Consider the following 20,375-nt stretch of genomic DNA (forward strand, 5'->3'; position numbering starts at 1 on the left):
CACAAAAAAAAAAACTTTTTATTATTAAAACCAGCTGGGGTACTTGTATGATACACCCACTACATAATATCCTTCTAATATGTTCCCCTGTCCCTCAATACTAATAAAATATACCACAGTGAGACGAAAATATAATACTTTAGAAACAAATTTGGGCTATATATTTGCACATTAGGAGGGGGGTAATGTATAGCGGGTCTGCATACTTGATATATTAGGTACAAATATTTTGCATATTATGTAGTAAGAATTGTTTTCTAACTTCACACTGTTTAAATACCTTAACAACCACCCCCGCCCCAAATTTGCCAATATATATACCCCGAATTATATATTTTCCACCTATTCTGTCACTTCTCTTTGTCTTGTCTCAAGATAAGATGAAGGTAACGAACGAAAAAAAAGCCTCTATAATGCGTCAATGAATGAACAACTTGAGAGGAAATGGGTTTATCATACAAGTACCCCAGCTATATATGGGTCTCAAAGTCAATCAGACAAGGCACCCCAAAACATGTTTTTAGTATTATTATTTACCTGATAAATTTATGTACTCTAAAAATTGTCTCCCTTCCTCCCTAAAAATAATTTCTTTTTACTTGTCCGAAAAAGTATTTTACGGTTTTGATCCATATTCAATAAAATCTAAAGCTAAGAGGGGTCAAATAGAATATATTCTCGCCTGATTTGGAATCCCAGTACGAATCTTGTGAACTACAGCTACAATTAACAACTAACTGCAGCTCTTATTTTCTGACGGCCCTAGCCTATGGGTAGAAATTTTGAGGATATCCACGTTTTAAAGTAACAATTTAAAGCTTGCTAATCTTGCATTATTGCTGATTCATTCTAAACCGAAATATGTAGAAATCCTTCAAAACAGTACATCACTTTCAGCATAATATCTTCAACTTAATAACTGCCATATTCCCAAAATCAATTGCCAAACAATCAGTACCTTAATTTTTATTATTTCTCAATTGTTTTCCTGCCATTTGTAGCTCTGCCTTAGTAAGTAGTTTTTTTTTTCACTTTCAAATTACAAAAACGGTTCTCAATACCTTCTGAATCAGCTTGATCAGTTTGAAACATGTAGGGCAGGAAACAAACAGTCCAGAATCAAAAGTGATATCAGAACTAGAACATTTCCGAACACAAACCAAAATTATATGCCAGGCCTATAACGTTTTCGATCTGCCCAGACAGAAATGGGCTACTGGACATGGAAAATATGCTGTAATTAACTGTAGTAAGGAGTGACCCGGATCAATGGTAACCGAAACTATAAGAAACAGAATTTTAATACCCATAGTTACATCAAAAGAATCATATTTTCATGCTGATTGTAAACAAATAAGTTTCATCGAGTTTAGTCTTACCCATCAAAAGTTATTAGCCTGAGAAATTCGCCTTATTTTAGGAAATAGGGGGAAACACCCCCTAAAATTCATAGAATCGTAACAAAAATCACAGCATCAGATTCAGCATATCAGAAAACCATATTGTGAAAGTTTCAAGCTCCTATTTACAAAATCGTGGAATTTTGTATTTTTCGCCAGAAGACAGATCACGGATGCGTGTTTATTTGTTTGCTTGTTTTTGTTGTTTTTTTCCCCAGGGGTGATCGTATCTACCCAGTGATCCTAGAATGCCGCGAGAGGGCTGATTCTAATGGATATTAAAAGTTCTAGTGCCTTTTTTAAGTGACCAAAAAATTGGAGGGCACCTAAGCCCCCTCCCATGCTCATTTTTTCCCAAAGTAACCGAAACAAAATTCTGAGATAGCCATTTTATTCAGCATAATCGAAAACCAAATAACCATGTCTTTGGGGACGACTCAATCCCCCACACTCCCCGTAGGAGGGCTGCAAGTTACAAACTTTGACCAGTGTTTACATATAGTAATGGTTATTGGGAAGTGTACAGACGTTTTCAGGTTTTTTGGTGGGGGGTTGAGGGGAAGTGGTTACTTGGGAGGATTTTTCCATGGAGGAATTTTTCATGGGGGAAGAGGATTTACATAAAGGGGTCGCAGGATATTCTATAATTATTTAAAAACAATGAAAATATAGATATGAAAAAGTTTTCTCACGTGAAATTAAAGAGCGGCATTAAAACTTAAAACGAACAGAAATTATTATGCATATGAGGGGTTCACCTCCTCCCAATACGTCAATCTTTACACTAAACTATTTTTAGCAATTTGAGCTATTTATTCTATGGTCTTTGTGATTCAGGGGTCATCCTTAAGGAATTGGGACAAAATTTAAGCTTTAATGCAAAGAGCGAGGTTTTGACGAGGGGGCAAAGCCCCTCATATACTTACTAAAAATATACGATTATAGAAGTTCGTTACGTAAGTTAATTCGTAACTTACGTATATTTTTTACTAATAAGAACGTTCGTAAAAATTAAGTTCAAGTTGACTTTTTAAGTAACCAGAAAATTGGAGGGCAACTAGGCCTCCTCCCCTGCTCCTTTTTTTCAAAATTGTCCGGTCAAAACAATGAGAAAGCCAATTAGCCAAAAAAAATTAATATGCTAGTTTCGTTTTAATTATTCTTGTGCGGAAAGCCAAAACTAAAACATCCATTGCCCTTTCTAATAGCCAAAAGTCATTGGAAGTAATCAAGCCCCTCCCCGCACCAATTATTTCCATAAATGCCTTCAATTAAAATTTTGAGAAAACCATTTTGTCCAGCGTAGTTGAAAGGTCCGGTAATTAAGTCTTTGAAGGTTACAGTCCTTCCCACAGAGCCCTCAGGGACGGATTATAAGTTATGCCCCAGAGGCATTTAAGTTTTTTATGGAAAGTATGGTTACATAAACATCGGAGGAGGTTAATTGAATTGGAGATTGAAAATTCTAGTACCGATTTTAATAGTAGAAAGTGACTAGAGGGCAACCAGCCCTCACATCCATCATTTCCCCAAATACATCCAATCAACATTTTTAGATAGCCATTTTGTGAATAATATTTGAAAGTCCAGTAATTACATTTTTGGGGATAACATCCCCCCGGTACGGCCCTCAGGACAAGGACTATATTTTATAGTAGTTGCTCATTGTTAACATCAGAGGTTTGTTATATGGAAAGGGTGGTCGTATAACTTCGGATAAGACTCACTTAATTGGATATCAGAAGTCCTAAAGTACTTTCTAAGAGTCAAAAGAGATAGGAGGGCAACTAGCCCTCTCCCCACGTCTTATTTTCCCCAAATGCATCCTATAGAGATATATTGGTATACCCACTTTGTTCAAAATATTCCATATTTCCTAGAAAAATGCCCTTTGGGATGGAAATAGCCCCTCAGAACCTGGGGGCCAGGGTTGTAAATCACGCCCAGAAGGGATATAAGGCTTTATAGAGTAGGTGGTCATATTAACTTTGGAAAGGGCTCACTTGATTGGAAATCGGAAGTTATTGGGATCTTTTTAAAAGTCAAAAATAAATTGAGGGCAACCAGCCCCTCCCCCTCCTGTGATCATCATTTTCCAAAACAAACGTCTTATCAAAATTATGAGACGTCTATTTTCTTCAGCATAGTTAAAAGATCTTGTGATTATGCTTTTGGGGACGACAATCCTCTCACAGCCCCCAGAACAAGGACTGTAAGTTAGGCAATTCGTTCACTGTCTATTCACTATATCACTTCGTTCACTATATGATATTGAGAAAGATAAGCATGTTTGACCGTTACTTTCCAAAAAGACAAAGAGCATTCGGGTGGGCCTTTCAGAGAACGTTGAGGGGAGTGTTGAACTAAATCACAACACATTACGTGGTTACTGGCTCTCAAAAGGGCGTAACTGAGGAATGTCCGAGTATATTAATTTGGAACTTTCAGGAAATGATAAGGGAGACGATCAATTGACAAAAAAGTAATATTTGTACGCTACTACTACTACAAACACCATTACTAGTACCACTTCCACTATTACTACTGCAACCGCAGTGGTACATTAATTTTTTTTTTTTTTTGGGGGGGGGGGAATTTGAACTAAATCAAAAGACACGATGTGTATACACATAGTCAAAAGACCTATCTCAGGAATGGATTTGAGTATTCAGTTGGAACTTTAAGAAAATGCTTAAAGGGGAAGATCAATTGACCAAAAGGTAAAATTTACATGCTGTTAATACTACCACTACAGTTACTGTAACTAACGACACTGCAGGTATTAAGGCGGAACTTTATCGCATATTGGTATAAGATCAAACGCTTTTCTTGGTTTGATTCACATCTTTCTGGTAGGCTTATTTCAATTAATCCGCTTTTCTGGAGCCCTTCTGAAGTATATTATGGCGTCCCTCAGGGATCTGTTCTTGGTCCCATTTTATTTCTGATTTATGTTAATGATCTGATTTCGGCGGTAAAAAACACCAGGCCTCTGGCATGCTGCAAGCTGTGTCATCCTGATGTTCGGTCGTGTTCCAATACTACTTCTAACGAAGATTTTCTTGTTGCTTTTGCGGATGATACCACTCTTGGGACCATTGGGAGGACGGAATGTGATATGAAGTATAGTCTTGTGGCATTATTCGAGAGAGTTATTTCATGGTTTAATACGAATAACTTGGTCTTGAATGTTGATAAGTCACATTTTCTTATTTTTTCTCGAATTGGTATAGCTTTCCCTCAGCTTACACACCTTCAGGTGCACAAGGCTCCTTGTGTAGACCTGAGAATCGGGTGGTCCAGTTTATTGGTATCCTGTTTGATGAGAATCTTTCATTCAGAAACCATGTAGCCATGATTAGGGTTAAGGTCTCACGGAGTTTGGGTATCATTCGAAAACTTAGACGCACATTTCCTTGATCTATTTTGAAACTTCTTTTTTTTCTGTTTTGTCCAGTCATACGTTTCTTATTGCCCCATTGTATAGATGTCTACTTTTCCGTCTACGCTGCGGTCACTTTCTGTTATGCATAATAAAGCACGGCGTCTGGTTATGGACACGAACCGTTCTTCACCAACACCGCTCTTAAGTCTACGGTCTATTTACATTATTTCTTGTGCTTCTTTTGTCTTTCATCAGCTTCACGGCAATCTTCCAAAATCTCTTCGGAAAACTCCTACGTTTGTTTCTGATTCAGTAACATATAGCCTTCGTTCTTCAAATAATATCTACATTCCACCTACCCCTACTATTCGATCAGATTTCAATCCCCTCATTGCTTGTCAACAGGTCTGGAATTCACTGCCTTCTTCAGTACAGAGATGCCATGCATTTGGGACTTTTAAAAGGATTCTTAAGGGTCATTTAATAAAGAATCAAATAGAATAACTTGTTTTTCCTCTGAGGAGTTGATGTCCCCTGAGTTCTGTTCACGGTGTATGGTTCTCTTCTCTGCGCCTTAACTCCCAGGCCTCAGGTATGATCTTTATGTTCAGGTATGTTCTATTGTTCTCTTTTTTTTTCTTTTTTGTAGCTGTTGCTTATATTGTATACCATTTATATATATTGCTTTTATTGTAGTTGTTATTTGTATTTTTTTTGTACCCCCCTTGTATCCCTGGCCATGGAGCCTTTCGAGGGGGAATAAGTGTATTGTAATTCCATTTTGAATTGTATTGTACTGAATAATAATAAACTTCTAAACTTCTTCTTCTAAGCTTAGGGGGAGTTTCAATAAAACGAATTTGCGCTGAATAATAGCTAATAATATCATTGAAAATTCTAAAGGAGCTAATTTGATTCAATATCGAAAGTTTTTGTGCCCTTTTTAATAGTAAAAAGAGATTGGAGGGTAGGAAGCCCTCCTCCCAAGCCGATTTCATTTTCAAAACACGTCCAATCAAAATTTAGAGACAACCATTTTGTAAAGCATAATAGAAAAGTGGAACAGCTATTTCTCTAGAGATATTGGATATGTCAACCCCACACCCCCACATAATATGAAATTGGCCCATCATGTTTGAAGACTAAATATTGGTTTAGAACTAAATCAAAAGGCACTGTGTGTAAGGCAATATATCGAGAATGACTGGGTGTACTTATTGGAAACTTTCGGGGCTACTACTGTTACTGCTACTGCTCTAGCAACTTAAATAAATCAAAAGAGTGTAAGTGCATCCAGATTGTCAAAGAGCATACATAGAATTTTTGGGAGTGATATTAAGTTTCATTTTCAGGTTAACTTGAGGAGGTATAAACTTGAATTAGACAATATTATTTTTTGCCAGGATTAAAAATTGTTGAAAAAGTTTCTCCGACATACAAATAGCAAGCCAAACAAGGGAAATCCGAAAAAATTCCGAAAAGATATTAAACTTTTTTCACTAAAGAAGTTTTTGAAAGAAAAGTAAAGAGCTCCACTAAGCCAAAAATGAGAAGAAATAAAGTCAAATAGCCTCCCTAGCGTTCAACTACCACAAATTACCATTAATATAAATGAAGTTCAAAACAAATAGAAATTTACAATAAATAACCTACTCGTTGATAGACCATAAATGACATATTTAAATCAACTTAAATCATTAACATCATTAACAATCATTAACATCATTAACCCACAATATCGTTGATAGACCATAAATGACATATTTAAATCAACTTAAATCATTGACAACTTCCCAGAAGATAACGTTTCAACCCACTCTTGAATTGACTAACATTATCTGTCACCTTTATACCCTCAGGAAGTGAATTCCACAGCTGTGACCCTGCAAAACGCGGAAATAAAGATCCCCGTCGAGTACTCCGAGCCTCAGACACTATCCCTGAAGAATGCCTAGTTTCATAACAATGATAAAACGAGTTAGACTTAAAAATTTCCTAAAAGCACTCCGGTGAATAACGATTCAAACATTTATAAACAAAAATAGCTCTTAACTTTAAACTTTTAGAATTTTCATTTTAGTGAAGCAACTCAAAGTACTACTTCCAAATCTTACATACTCTCCCAAGACTTGAACAACTTTGTGATACCAACAGATCAAACAGTTCGTGGTAACGAACTGTAGTAAGGAGCGACCCGGCTCAATAGTAACCAAAACTCTAAAAAATGGAATTTTGATACCAATAGCTACATCAAAAGAATCGCATTTTAATGCTGGTTTTAAATATATAAGTTTCATCAAGCTTATTCTTACCCATCAAAAGTTACGAGCCTGAGAAAATTTGCGTTATTTTAGAAAATAGGGGGAAACGCCCCCTAAAAGTCATAGAATCTTAACGAAAATCACATCATCAGATTCAGCGTATCAGAGAACCCTACTGTAGAAGTTTCGAGCTCCTATCTACAAAAATGTGGAATTTTGCATTTTTTGCCAGAAGGCAGATCACGGATGCGTGTTTATTTGTTTTTTTGTTTTTTTTTCCCCAGGGGTGATCGTATCGACCCAGTTGTCCTAGAATGTTGCAAGAGGGCTCATTCTAACGGAAATGAAAAGTTCTAGTGCCTTTTTTAAGTGACCAAAAAAATTGGAGGGCACCTAGGCCCCCTCCCACGCTAATTATTTTCCCAAAGTCAACGGATCAAAATTCTGAGATAGCCATTTTATTCAACGTAGTCGAAAAACCTTATAACTATGTCTTTGGGGACGACTTACTCCCCCACAGTCCCCGTGGGAGGGGCAACAAGTTACAAACTTTGACCTGTGCTTACATATAGTAATGGTTATTGGGAAGTATACAGGCGTTTTCAGGAGGGTTTTTTTGGTTTGGGGGAGGGGTTGAGAAGAGGGGGATATGCTAGGGGAACTTTCCTTCGAGAATTTGTAATGGGAGAAGAAAATTTCCATGAAGGGAGAGCAGGAATTACTAGCATTATTTAAAAAAAAATTAAAAAATAAAAGTGAAAAAGCTTTTTCAGCTGGAAGCAAGGAACAGCAATAAAACTTAAAACAAACAGAAATTATTACCCATATGAGGGGCTCACCTCCTTCTAATACCTCGCTCTTTACGCTAAAGTATTTTCGGTAATTTCAACTATTTATTCTACGGCTTTTTTGATTCAGGGGGTCATTCTTAATGAATTGGGATAAAATTTAAGCTTTAGTGTAAAGAGCGAGGTATTGACGATGGGGCGAATCCCCTCATATATGTAATAAAAACATGAGAATACAAAAGTTCTTTACGTAAGCTAATTTATAAGTTACGTAAATCTTTTACCAATAAAAAGATTCGTAAAAAATTAAAAGTTCTAGTTGCCTTTTTAATTAACCAAAAAATCGGGGGGCAACTAGGCTTCGTCCCCCGCTTTTTTTCTTAAAATTATGAGAAAGCCATTGACCCAAAAAAAAAAAAAAATATGCAAATTTCGTTTTGATTATTCCTCTGCGGAGAGCCAAAATCAAAACATGCATTGATTCAAAAACGTTCAGAAATTAAATAAAAAAAACAAGTTTTTTCAACTGAAAGTAAGGAGTGACATCAAAACTTAAAACGCACAGAAATTACTTCGTACATGAAAGAGGCTGCTTCCTCATCAACGTCCCGCTCTTTACGCTAAAGTTTTTTACTGTTTTAAAAAGAAGAATTGAGAGAAAGAGTCAAACTTTAGCGTAAAGAGCGGGGCATTGATGAGGAAGCAGCCTCTTTCATATACGAAGTAATTTCTGTGCGTTTTAAGTTTTGATGTCACTCCTTACTTTCAGTTGAAAAAACTTGTTTTTTTTATTTAATATATGAAAAGAACCAGGTTTTTATGCTGATTTCAAATATATAAGTTTCAATAAGTTTAGTCGTAACCATCAAAGGTTAAGAGCCTGAGAAAATTCGCCTTATTTTCAAAAGAGAGGTAAAGATCCCCTAAAATCAATAGAATTTTATTTAAAATCGCACCATGAGGTTCAGCGTATCAGAGAACACTATTGAAGAGGTTTTAGGCTTCTATCTGCAAAAATGTGGAATTTCGTATTTTTTACCAGAAAGAAGATCACAGGTGCGTGTTTATTTGTTTATCTTTATTTCCCAGGGATGATCGTATCGACCCAGTGGTCCTAGAATATCGTGAGAGGGCACATTCAAACAGAAATTTTAAGTTCTAGTACTATTTTCTAGTGACCAAAAAGACTGGAGGGTAACTAGGCCCTCTCTCCATCCCTTTACCCCCAAAATTGTCCGATTGAAATTTTGAGATAGCCATTTTATTCATCATAGTTGAAAGGCCCAATAGCTATGCCTCTGGATATAACATGACCCCCACAGCCCCAGGGGAAAGGTCTTAAGTTATTAAGACCTTTAATCTATTATTGATTTACTAATACATTAATTTATTGAAAATAAAAGTTTAATATATTATTATTGATTTGATGTTTTGTTTTGTTTTTGGGTGTTTTTCTCGGGTCTTCATTTTTCTCTTGTTGTCCCATTACTGGTTGATAAAACTGAATTTTTTGTGTGTTTGTTTATCGTCGGGTGGGATGTCTGCTATGGTGTGTAATTAATATTAGTTTTTTTCTTCTTATTTCAATTAATCACACATATATTTCGTAATTTACTACTTTAGTTGTTTTATTTGTGCAAAAAGAGCTTGTCTCTCTGCCAGATATTGGTATGCTTAGTATGTTATGCATATATGATTGGAACAAAACCCTGAAAAAAAAACTTTTTTCAACAGAAAGTAAGGAGCAACATTAAAACAAACAGAAATTATTACGTATATGAAGGGGGTTGCCTCCACATCAACGCCTTGCTCTTTACGCTCAAGATTGAATTGTGCCTCAATTCAAGAACGACTCCTGAACACAAGGTTTGTTTAATTGGAACAACAAGAAGCTTTTTTTTTCAAAAGTACGAAAAAACTTTAGAGTAAAGCGCGATGAGTTGAGGAGGAGGCAATTTCGATTATATATGTAATAATTTCTGTTCTTTTGTTTGTTTGTAAAACTTTGTTTTTATTTAATGACCATAAGAAATCAAGAAAAACATAATTCATAGATTACACTAAATTTTCTACGCGCTGGGATCCCCCATTTGATAAAAGATACAAATTTTCAAAAAAGGAAAAATGTATTATCTAGCTTGAAATTCGGGAATTTGTTTACAATTTTCGGTGTTGATTTCCCTGAAAGAAAGCTGGTGCTCAGCATTTTATTTTTATATTTTAGTTTAACAAATATGTATATTTATGACAAATATGTTAAATGCGATGCAGTAAACTTCTTCAGACTAGGATCCGCTCAATCTAAAAATTTAACTTTCACATGTTGAATTAGGTTAAGAAGAGTAAGGTTACACTAACAAAACTTCTGACTATGAACGTGTTTAACTCACGAATTTGGCATATTGAATTTAACTAGGCTAGTTTGCATTAGCTTAATTAAGGTTGGATTACGACTGTGAACCGTTTTAAATTAAGTCGGTTAGGTTATATTAGCCTAAATTAGGGTTTATTATGATTATGAATGGATTTAGATCAGGTAGGTTTGGTTAGTTTAATTTAGCCTAAGTTAGATGGTGACTATAGTTTAATTTACGTTCCATTTAAAAAGATCGGGTCAGGTTGGCTTTGATTACTAATTACTACTATTACTAGGGAGTGTTGTAAAATTACCGTAAAATAAAAACTCGGTAAGGAAAACTGGTATAATTGGTAAAAAAGGAAAATTGGTATAATAAGGTAAAATAAGGTACTCCCTAGAAAATACATGGTAAAATAGGTGTTTTAGAGTTATCTTGTTGCTACAAGACCAGTCGAGAGTTTCTTTTCAAGCATTGCTTACAGCTTTTAAAGACATTTTTGGCACTTATCTATTGTAGCACCAACCTTAAATTGTTCATCTAAGTAGAACTGAAAAAAAAAACAATGATCAAACAGTTCGAAGACAACACCATCAGGTTCAGCGTATCAGAGAACCCTACCGTAGAAGTTTCAAGCTCCTATCAAGAAAAATTTTAAAAACAAGGTTTGCATCACTTAGACAAGTGATTAACTAAGCACTGGATCATTATAGCAGAACATTGAGACACTTTCACAGTCGTTTAGACCATTTTCAACATCTGCTGGCAGATCTGGGTTATCTCCTTGAGACTTAGATTCCGATTCAGGTGACCATGCCTGTTCTGAAGTCTCCCCCTCAAACAAAAGTCTTGGATACGGCCTTGAGGATTATATATCAATTTCTCCCTCCACTCTCCTATGGCTCTACCTTAAAGCTAATTCTATATTTATTTGAAGATTCTTTAAAAAAACAACTGCTGAAACACAAGGACCATTAAACTAGAATAAGAATTTCTTTTAGACACTTTCGTCAGTAACAGCTCATTCGGTAGCAATTGTTTGAAAATGAGACTAAATCTCAGAAAAGGGCACTGTAACTTTCAATTCCCACCTGACTGAGCCCCCTGTAAATGTTATTCGACCACTCCTTTCACATGAAGTGCCTCCGGTAAAAAAAAATTACCATAGGTAATGCAATACGATTACCCCTAAATTAAACAGTAGATTAAAAGTTTCAATTTCCTTCCTATTAAAAATCTGGAATTATTTTGGGGGAAAATGGGGGGGGGGGAAGTTCTGAGGGAAAGGGGGGATATTCTGTGGAAGTATTTTCTGGGGGGAATCACTGGCTTCTGGTGAATAGACGGTATGATCACAAGGTTTCTCTGAGATGAGAAATTTAAAATAAAAATGAGAATAGTGATTCTGCTTTCGCCCTCCAAATTGCTGAAAATCCAGATCATGTAGTTCTTCTCGATGAGACAACTTTAGTATTTGCCCTTCTTAACTTCATACCTAAAATCAGACCTAACAATTAATCATTCATTAAGCACTTGATAGCTGTCAATCTCTTCCCTACAAATCACGAACATGTCAGATCCCGGACGATAATTCAACGCTATTTTCCCAAATCTATCTTTGATCATGTTAATATGGATGGTAACTGTCGAATCTTTTTTGCAAAATATTCATAAACATGTCAGCATGGATTTTTTTTTAAACAAAATGTATCACGTCTGGATTCCAGGCTGGTTCCAGAAGCTACTAGCCCTGAAATATGCTGTTTTAACCTAAATCTCTCTATTTACTTACATGGGACTTAGAATATTAATAAGCTCTTTAATAACACGACGCTAAAGTGCAGTTACTAGCAAACCATTTAAGAAATTGAGGAAAAATTATACTCGTGTGGTTTTTCACCACCTCTTCAACTCATGCATTTACTAGGAAGCAATTAGCCCCTCCCCCTCCATCCAAATCTAACTTGGAGGCTTTCGAAGAAAGTTCCTTCGAAGAAAGCTTTTACTGATATCTACAGTAAAGGCTCCGAAGAAAACTGAAATATTGAAAATGATTAAGTATTATTTTATTATAAATTTATTAAAGACAAAGTGCTAAGCCACAGTCCCTCTAAAAGAAAAAAAAAAGTTGATGCCAATTTTCATGAATGCGTCGAAGCTCAAGCGGCTTATGGGCTTAAGATTTTTTGCCGGTAACAAGGTTTTCAGCACATTTTCGTCCTAGTAGTATTTTTTTCAATAATAATAAATTAAAACTATTTTTTCTTTACAAATGAAGCCTTTGGAGTGGCAGAGGGGGGCATCATTTTTCTTAATTAGACTGGTAGGGATGACGATAATAAGCCGCAATAGAACTAGACAAATTGACCAATTCCAGACATCGCTGTTAATGCTGAAACAACCAGACAATAACGAACAACAAAATTGCAAATTTCAAAAATTGTCATGTAAATTTTTTTTTTTCAAAAGGTTGAAATACCCGAATCAGCTTCAGAAATTGTGAGATTTTGTCAGTTGATGCACTAGAAAGGATTTTGTGTCTATAGTCGCGATTCCATATAAATTAGATAGGGTTAACTTTATTTTGTTTTACCTGTAATGTTGGCGTCAACTTCGAATTTGAATTAATAAAAATTAAAGCAAAAGATAAAACTATTACTTACGACAAGCAAGAGAAAGAATCAAAATATTTTATGTTTCACAGGAAATCATCATCTATTTTGAAATCTTAGTTATCTTTAAAAAAAGAGGCTATCTCAAAATCATTTAATGGGATTACCACCATCAGGCGTATACGCAAGATTTTGCTTTTCGAGGGAGCAATACTTGGGAGTTGAAGTTAATTCGACGAAGACACTAGAAATTTGACATAGATTAAAAGTTCTCTGAAGATTTTTTGGGTCTTTTGGGTGTAGCACCAAATATATTTTGGGTGAAGCTCCAAATTTATGCACATGTACATTAAATTTCTGACAGACCAAAAACAGTGAAGTTATTAGACTTATAGGTGAAAATTTGCTCTCTGGTTGTAGTAAAATTTAAAATTGATCAAATTCAAAAATTCAAATTTTTAAAAGCGATTAAATGCAAAAATACACAGCAATATCAAACTGCAAGTTAATTCATCTAATGAAATTTAATATTGTAAAAATTTTCAACGAACTTCATACAAATTTGTTAATATCTTTTTACTCCCTAAGTATTCTAGTTGTCATACTATATGGTATACAGTGCTTCATACTGTATTGAACGTTAGTGAGGCGTAAATAACCAATCAGAGAATGTTCTACAGGAGATTTCTCTGAAATCCTTAAGGCAGAAGCTTTTATTATATAGTGGAAATGAGCTACTACCATTACTATTGTTTTTCCATTATGCGGAGACTAAAAAGTCTTATAATATTCCATTATAAGCATGACGAAGTCATTTATCATATAAATAAACTAAGTTTCCATTAAAACGCAAATTTTAAGAGTCATAAGACTATTTGAACTCTCCGAAGTTTCAGAAGCCACACCGGCACACAGTGGCGCACCCATCTATAAATACACTTAATTTCTGATTGGTCGTTCCTAATTTTTACCCATTGCTAAAAAGTGGTGGAAGCTAGTGCTTAGCGACCATTTCTCCATTAATGGTTCATAACACTTTGGCACCCACAGTAGTCTACATACCCTTTGCTTTTCAAATTCAGTTTATATCGATAACTAAGGCCAGTGTTGATTTTTAGGCACTGAGCTTAAATTTCTAATCATTATCTTACAATTCAATTTTAATTTTATTGTTTGTTACATAAAAAAGTATATGGTTATTGCTATCCTGTTTTTAGGAAGAAATTTCTTCGTACCACCAATTAGTAGCTTTTTTTTCTTTTTTTTTTTTTTTTTTTTTTTTTTTTTTTTTTTTTTTTTGCCATAGTCAGAGGGGATTCTATGAGGCGAATTTCCCTTTTCAATTTTTTTTTATTATTATTCATTCTAAGTACTTAAAATCAAAGGACCTTTTAAGCAGGAAATTCCGCTTTATACTAGCTGTTGGGTTGTTTCCCAATATTTTAGGTAACATTTTAGGCTGCCTTATTCTAAAATTAAATAAAAAAAAAAAACATTTTTTAAAATTTAAAGTATGGGGTGACATTAAAACTTAAAACGAACAGAAATTATTCCAATATGAAAGGGACTGTCTCCTTCTTAACACCCCGCTCTTTACACTAAAGTTTTTTTTTTTTTTCAAAAGTAGAGTTGTGAGAAAGAGTCAAACTTTAGCGCAAAGAGCGGGGTGTTGAGGAGGGGACAGCCCCTTTCATATACAGAATAATTTCTCTTCGTTTTAAGTTTTAATGTCGCTCCTTACCTTCATTCGAAGACTAAACTCGATGAAACTTATATGTTTAAAACAAGTACAAAATATCCAGTTCTTTTGATGTATATGCTGGTATCAAAATTCCTTTTTATTAGAGTTTCAGTTACTATTGATCCGGGTCACTCCCTACTACAGTTAGTTACCACGAACTGTTTGATTGGTTTGACCTATTTTTCTTTCAACATTTTACTATTAGGACGTAAAAGTTAATATAGGCACCTCCTTTTAACATGACTTGGAGTTTGAATGTAGGCTTCAGTCGTGAGTTTGTTCAGACTTTTTGAATGATTAGCCCACTAGGAGGGAATATTTTATTGAGTTGTATAAATTTGTCATATTTGGCTGATTAAATACTTGTCATGGTAGAAATAAAGTTATTGAAAGCCGAGAAAATTGTCTTGATTTAAAATAGTCTACTTAATTCAATAGAAGCCTATTTTGTTGTGTGGTGATTAGTTTAGTATGCCTAACTAATAACTTAGTATGCCGTCCAATAATAGTCTTTGCGTGCCAAGTTATCAAAAAAGCATATCTAATATATTTGGGGAATAGCTGGGGGGCAAGTTGGAATTCTTAGAAAACATTGGGGGATAGTAGACCTAGAATTTAGATTTGGAGGACAAGACACGAGAAAAGGGGAGGTGGTAAAATTTTGATCCATCTAAAATGTTGGTCTACTAAAAGCCCTATTTGGACTTTAGCAACGGTTAAGTAACAAGGTAAATTAAAATAAATTATTGAAAGCAAGTTTATCAAAATAATATGTCTGCAATATCCCAGGAACGACTTGGCGTATTAATTTGCAACTTCCAGAGGATGTTAGAGGACTAGTTGGACCTTGAACTTCGCCATGGAGTGGCAAAACTGAGGCAAATTAAAATACACTTGTGTGTGGGCGTAGTTCCTGCATTTTTAAGGAGGGGGGAGGCAATAGGGGGTCCACATCCAGGGATTCAGGAGGGCATGGTATATACTTCAGGGGAAAGGGGTGTTGGAACATTTGTGAAAAACACAAGCCTAAATACGTTTTCAAGATGTGCGAAATCATTTTCCAAAATTATTCTATTATGGACACTGAACACTCAATAGAAAAAAGTGAAGGTGGTATGTGCAAGTCTTCAATAGCACATTTTTATTCAAGAAGTAGTGAATTAAAATTATTATTTAGTAAAGACACTACTTGGTTAATTTCAAAACAAAACGCAATACATATTAACACATTAGACTCACATCAAACAAACATTAAATTAAGTACTGGTCCTCAGCTTTCACTAAAATGTCAGCAATAAGTGGCTGCAGACGACATCAGTGTAGTGTAAACATGCATTCAGGAGTGTGATAGCGAATTTCATAAAAGTTTTTTTTTGCCAGCTTCTGGCTAAAATTAAAGTACCTATCCCTCTTCCACTTTTCTCAACTCCCGCACCCAGCCCAGGGGACTAAATCTTGCAGTTTAACTCCGCGCTATTCTAACATCCCCCTGCATTTCGTCATTCAGTTGCATGCCATTTGAAAATGAGGTCGTAGCGAACCAAGAAGTACACCCTCTGAATCTCCATTGTCAAAAACTTTACAGGAAAATTACGACCCGCCTCCTTGAACAAGAAGGAAAATCGTTTTTTTTTTGTTTTCTTTTCTTCGTCACTGTCAGGGCAGTGGAACATCATAGAGAACCGTTAAGCTAATTCTTATATTTTGTTTTATCTTTTTATAAATTTGATTTGATAAAGCCGTGTAAGAGTGCTATGTGGTACCCAAAATAATAAAAAAGGGTCTTTTCCATTGAAAAGACTTCACGGACAAATTTTCAGTGGAAAATTCCCCCACCCCAGCGAAAATTATCCTGTGCATAAAATTTTCCCCCTGAAAATTTTCCCGAAATTTAAAATAACGATTGCATTTTCAATTTAAAAGTATTTGAAGATTAAAGATAGAAACATTAACTTATGCATCGGGCATTGCTTAATAAAGAATATCCAGAAAATCTGAATAACTCTTGGTAGCATTGCGGGAGAAACCTTGAATTAATTAAAACTTGGCAGGGATACTAATCAGAGGGGAAAATTGACACAGAGTTTGAAAATTACCTTCCCCATTTTATCTGTTAAAAAAAAAATAAAAAATCTAGAAAAACGATACAAGTTTTTCTCGTGTGAATCAGGATATGGGGGATGTATAATTCTCGAGAGGTGGGTAAATTAAATATCGTGTTTATGTTTATAATTCCCGTCGCTAAGGGAGGCTTGGTCCCCTAGTACTGCATGTTAAAACTGAAAACAATAGAAAAAGAGTTTAAGTTGGTGTCACTTATATGTTCACACAACATTTCTTAATGTGATAAAAATATACATATATTGTTCGAACGTGTTCGAATACACTTTTTCCTACTTGCAGTGGGCTCCATGCAGTACGGTGATACAGAAATAAGTGTCCCACAAGTATCACTGGTGTTGCGTGGAATTCGATTAATTTCAGAAATAATCCACTCATTTCAATAATAATTCGACTATTTAAGTAATAATTTAGCACATTTATGCCAATACTTTTTGTAGCTGATAAAAATAAATATATAGAAACGTGAAAATAACGAGAAGAAAGCGTGTTATTATTAATAGAGGCAATTCTACATTTATGAATTAGCATATGGGTCCAAAACGAAGGAATAGGACCTTATCAGCGCTTTTTAGGCGTTTCAATTAAAAATAAGAGAATTTGAACATTATCGGAGTTTCTATTGGAAATCGGAAGTGAAAATTAAAACAACTAAGTGATTCCCAGAGTAGACCCCCCCCCACCTATTCCCTACCAGCTTCCATGATCACAGTACAACTAATTTGACTTATCTAGTTATAGTTCGAATATTATCTAAAAAAAAGCACAAAGTCTTATTTTGTTTTCAGTGATTTCTTTTTTATTCAGAAAATTATATTCACTACATATCTATCTTCTTATTTTTCAAAGATTACATTTCTGTTCTATATCCAGATGCGGAGGGTGCATCCTTATTCACTTTCAAAAGTTTTCGAATAGGAAAATCTAATCTCAGACTGATAGATTCTAGGGAGTAGAAGAACCTTAAATATCAGGAACAAAAAATTGACCTGAGCAAACGTTGGAAAACAGGAATTACAGACTATTTTTGTAATTGTGCCATTAACTAGGGACGTCTTTTTTCTTGACGAGAAAGCTTTGGAGTCTATGGTGTTGAATCAGAAGTTTCAAAGCGGCTATATTTGCAGAAATCTTAATAGTGGAACACATAAGGAAGTGTAACGAATACTTGTTTTTCGTATTCTGAGGTTTTTTATATTAAAAGTGAGCATGGATTAATTTAGTAAATAAGTATTTACTGGAAGTAAAGAGAAAAGTTGAAAATAAAAAAAAACAAAATTTTTAGTTACTTGAAAAATAATAATTTTTCAAATTTTGTTTGGGGGAAATTGCCCCCCTTGGCCCCAACAACGACGCCTATTACTGTATTTATTCAGGTTAACTTGTACTTTATTTGTCTTTTGTACTTATTTCAGCATTGAAAATAAACATAACAAGTATAGTAAAATTTGATTTTGAACTCTTGAGCTTTCAAGACTTTCTTTCAAAGACTGATCCAGTCAAATATAGCTTCACTACAAGCAATAGTTTAATTACTACCCCCTTCTCTAATTGTGAAAGTCTAAAGCCTATTTCGTCAATGGCGCTTCACTGAAAACGAATCATATAACCAATATTTTCTTTTCTGTTTATTACAGCATTGAAAATAAAAATAAAATTAGAGCGGAATGAAATCTTAAACTTTCAAGAATTAAAATCTTGATGAGCGTTCAAGAATTAATATCATTATATGTTTAACATTAAGTTTGATTTTATTCGTTCTTTCCAAGACTGTTCAAGATAAGACTTATAATTTCAGCAAAGCGCAAATGATAGGTTTTAGTAAGTTTTAAACTTTTGCAGTTAAGGAAGGAGGCACTACCCAAACTCTTGTTTTTTTTTTTTTTTTTTTTTTGGTTTAAGCTGGATCTGTATATTTAATTCAAGTTTTACCCGTTTTAAGATTTACTTATTCATTATATTAGTACCTGCTGCATGTTTGATTGTTATGATCGTTTATTTATTTTATGGTCGTTTTGGGTTTCATTTATACTTCAATAGCAAAAGGTTTTTGTTCCTTTTAAGCTAGATTTACATATTTACTTTAAGCTTTACTCGTTTTAAGATTTATTTATTCATTTAAATTAGAAAATGCTGTATTATTTTTGCTATGATGGTTTATTTAATTTCTGTTTGCTTTGGGTTTCGTACATTCTTCAATAGTAATTTCTGTTCGTTTTGAGTTTGAATTATTATAGGTTTTTAATTATTCTGATCTTAAGTTTAATATGGGCTTAACTTTTCTATGAAAAGACTTCTTTTTTGGAAAGTTTTTTAATTAATTTCCGCTCGTTTTTGATTGCCAGAGTTTCAAGCTTTTCTAAATTCGCTATTTCAAAATAATTTTTATTTCAAATAAATTCCAAATATCCTAGAAGTAACTTTCTTTTACACAATTTAGAATTGTGTGCAGCCGCGTTAGAACGCGGCTGCACAGATCCACGATCCGAATACTATTGACTTTTTATATTTAGAAGCTTTGGATTTTCAAGTTCTCTACTTGTTGCCTAAGAAGAATACCCCAGCTTTAAAGCTGAACTCTTCAGAAATAAAATAACTGTAAATACCGATAGATTTTTATATATCTCCTAAAAAACCTAAGCAAAGTTTCCGTATATCTCATAAATATTTTTGAACTAGTATTGTCAATCCTGACTTCCAGACACATTAGATACATTTTTTGCTAAAATTTTTGATTGTGATATTTATTATAAATTACAAATTTAATGCCATGTCAAGTAAGGAATAAGACATACACTCTTCTACATCCAAAACTGAAGAGCGAATAAGAAACAATTTCTAAATTTATCATCACGCGTCAAATTCACTGTCATCCTGGAGATATTTTTTTTTTTAAGCACGGTAAAATGTTTATTCCTGATGCAGATAGGCAGATCTTAATCTTTTATAAACTGGGCTTGCATTAGTTTTCCAGAAGTAAAATGGCTTTGGTGACTTTTCTTTGAAGTTTTGATTCTGTTTATTCTTTACATTTTGCTACAGTAAAATGCCCTAGCTTCAAAGCTTAACTTTTTAGAAATCAAATAACAGTGAACCCTGATAGAACTTTATATTGTCTCTTCGATAACCTAAGCAAAATTTCCGTATCTCTTAAAATATTTTGGGAAATGATGGCAGAGATCCTAATGAAGAAACCAAGGTTCCAATTTTTGTATTTTTCTAGAATATTTGTTTTTATTATTTATTATTTGTTAGAAATTTAATGCCATGAAAAGTAAGCAGGAAGACTTGAAATCTTCTGTATCTGAAAATAAACTGTAAACTAAAAAATATTTCCTAAACTTATCGTCGGATATCGGTTTAATTGGCATCCTAGAAATTTTTTTTTTCTAGACAAGGTAGAATTTTCATTTTCTACACAGATAGACAGATATGGATCTTTTAATAACTGGTTTTGCATTGGTTTTTATGGCACTTGGTATTAACCAAGTGACATATAGCAATCGCCAATTCTCTCGGTCTGTCTGCCTGTCGGTCCCGGTTTTGCTACTTTAGGCACTACCAGGTAAGCTAGGACGATGAAATTTGGCAGGCGTATCAGGGACGGGACCAGCTTAAATTAGAAATAGTCATTTTCCCAATTTGACCATCTGGGAGGGGGGAGTGGGGGGCCGGTTAATTCGGAAAAAATAGAAAAAATGAAGTATTTT

General features: G+C 34.4%; 1 protein-coding gene across 1 annotated transcript in view; it reads left to right on the plus strand.

The window, feature by feature from the left end:
• The window catches only part of LOC136028679 (ATP-binding cassette sub-family F member 2-like), a 335,229-nt gene that overhangs the window by 65,186 nt on the left and 249,668 nt on the right, over window positions 1-20,375 (plus strand). The gene's annotated exons all lie outside the window — the stretch shown is intronic.

Source organism: Artemia franciscana, chromosome 1 (assembly GCF_032884065.1).
Source record: "Artemia franciscana chromosome 1, ASM3288406v1, whole genome shotgun sequence".
Lineage (NCBI taxonomy): Eukaryota > Metazoa > Arthropoda > Branchiopoda > Anostraca > Artemiidae > Artemia > Artemia franciscana.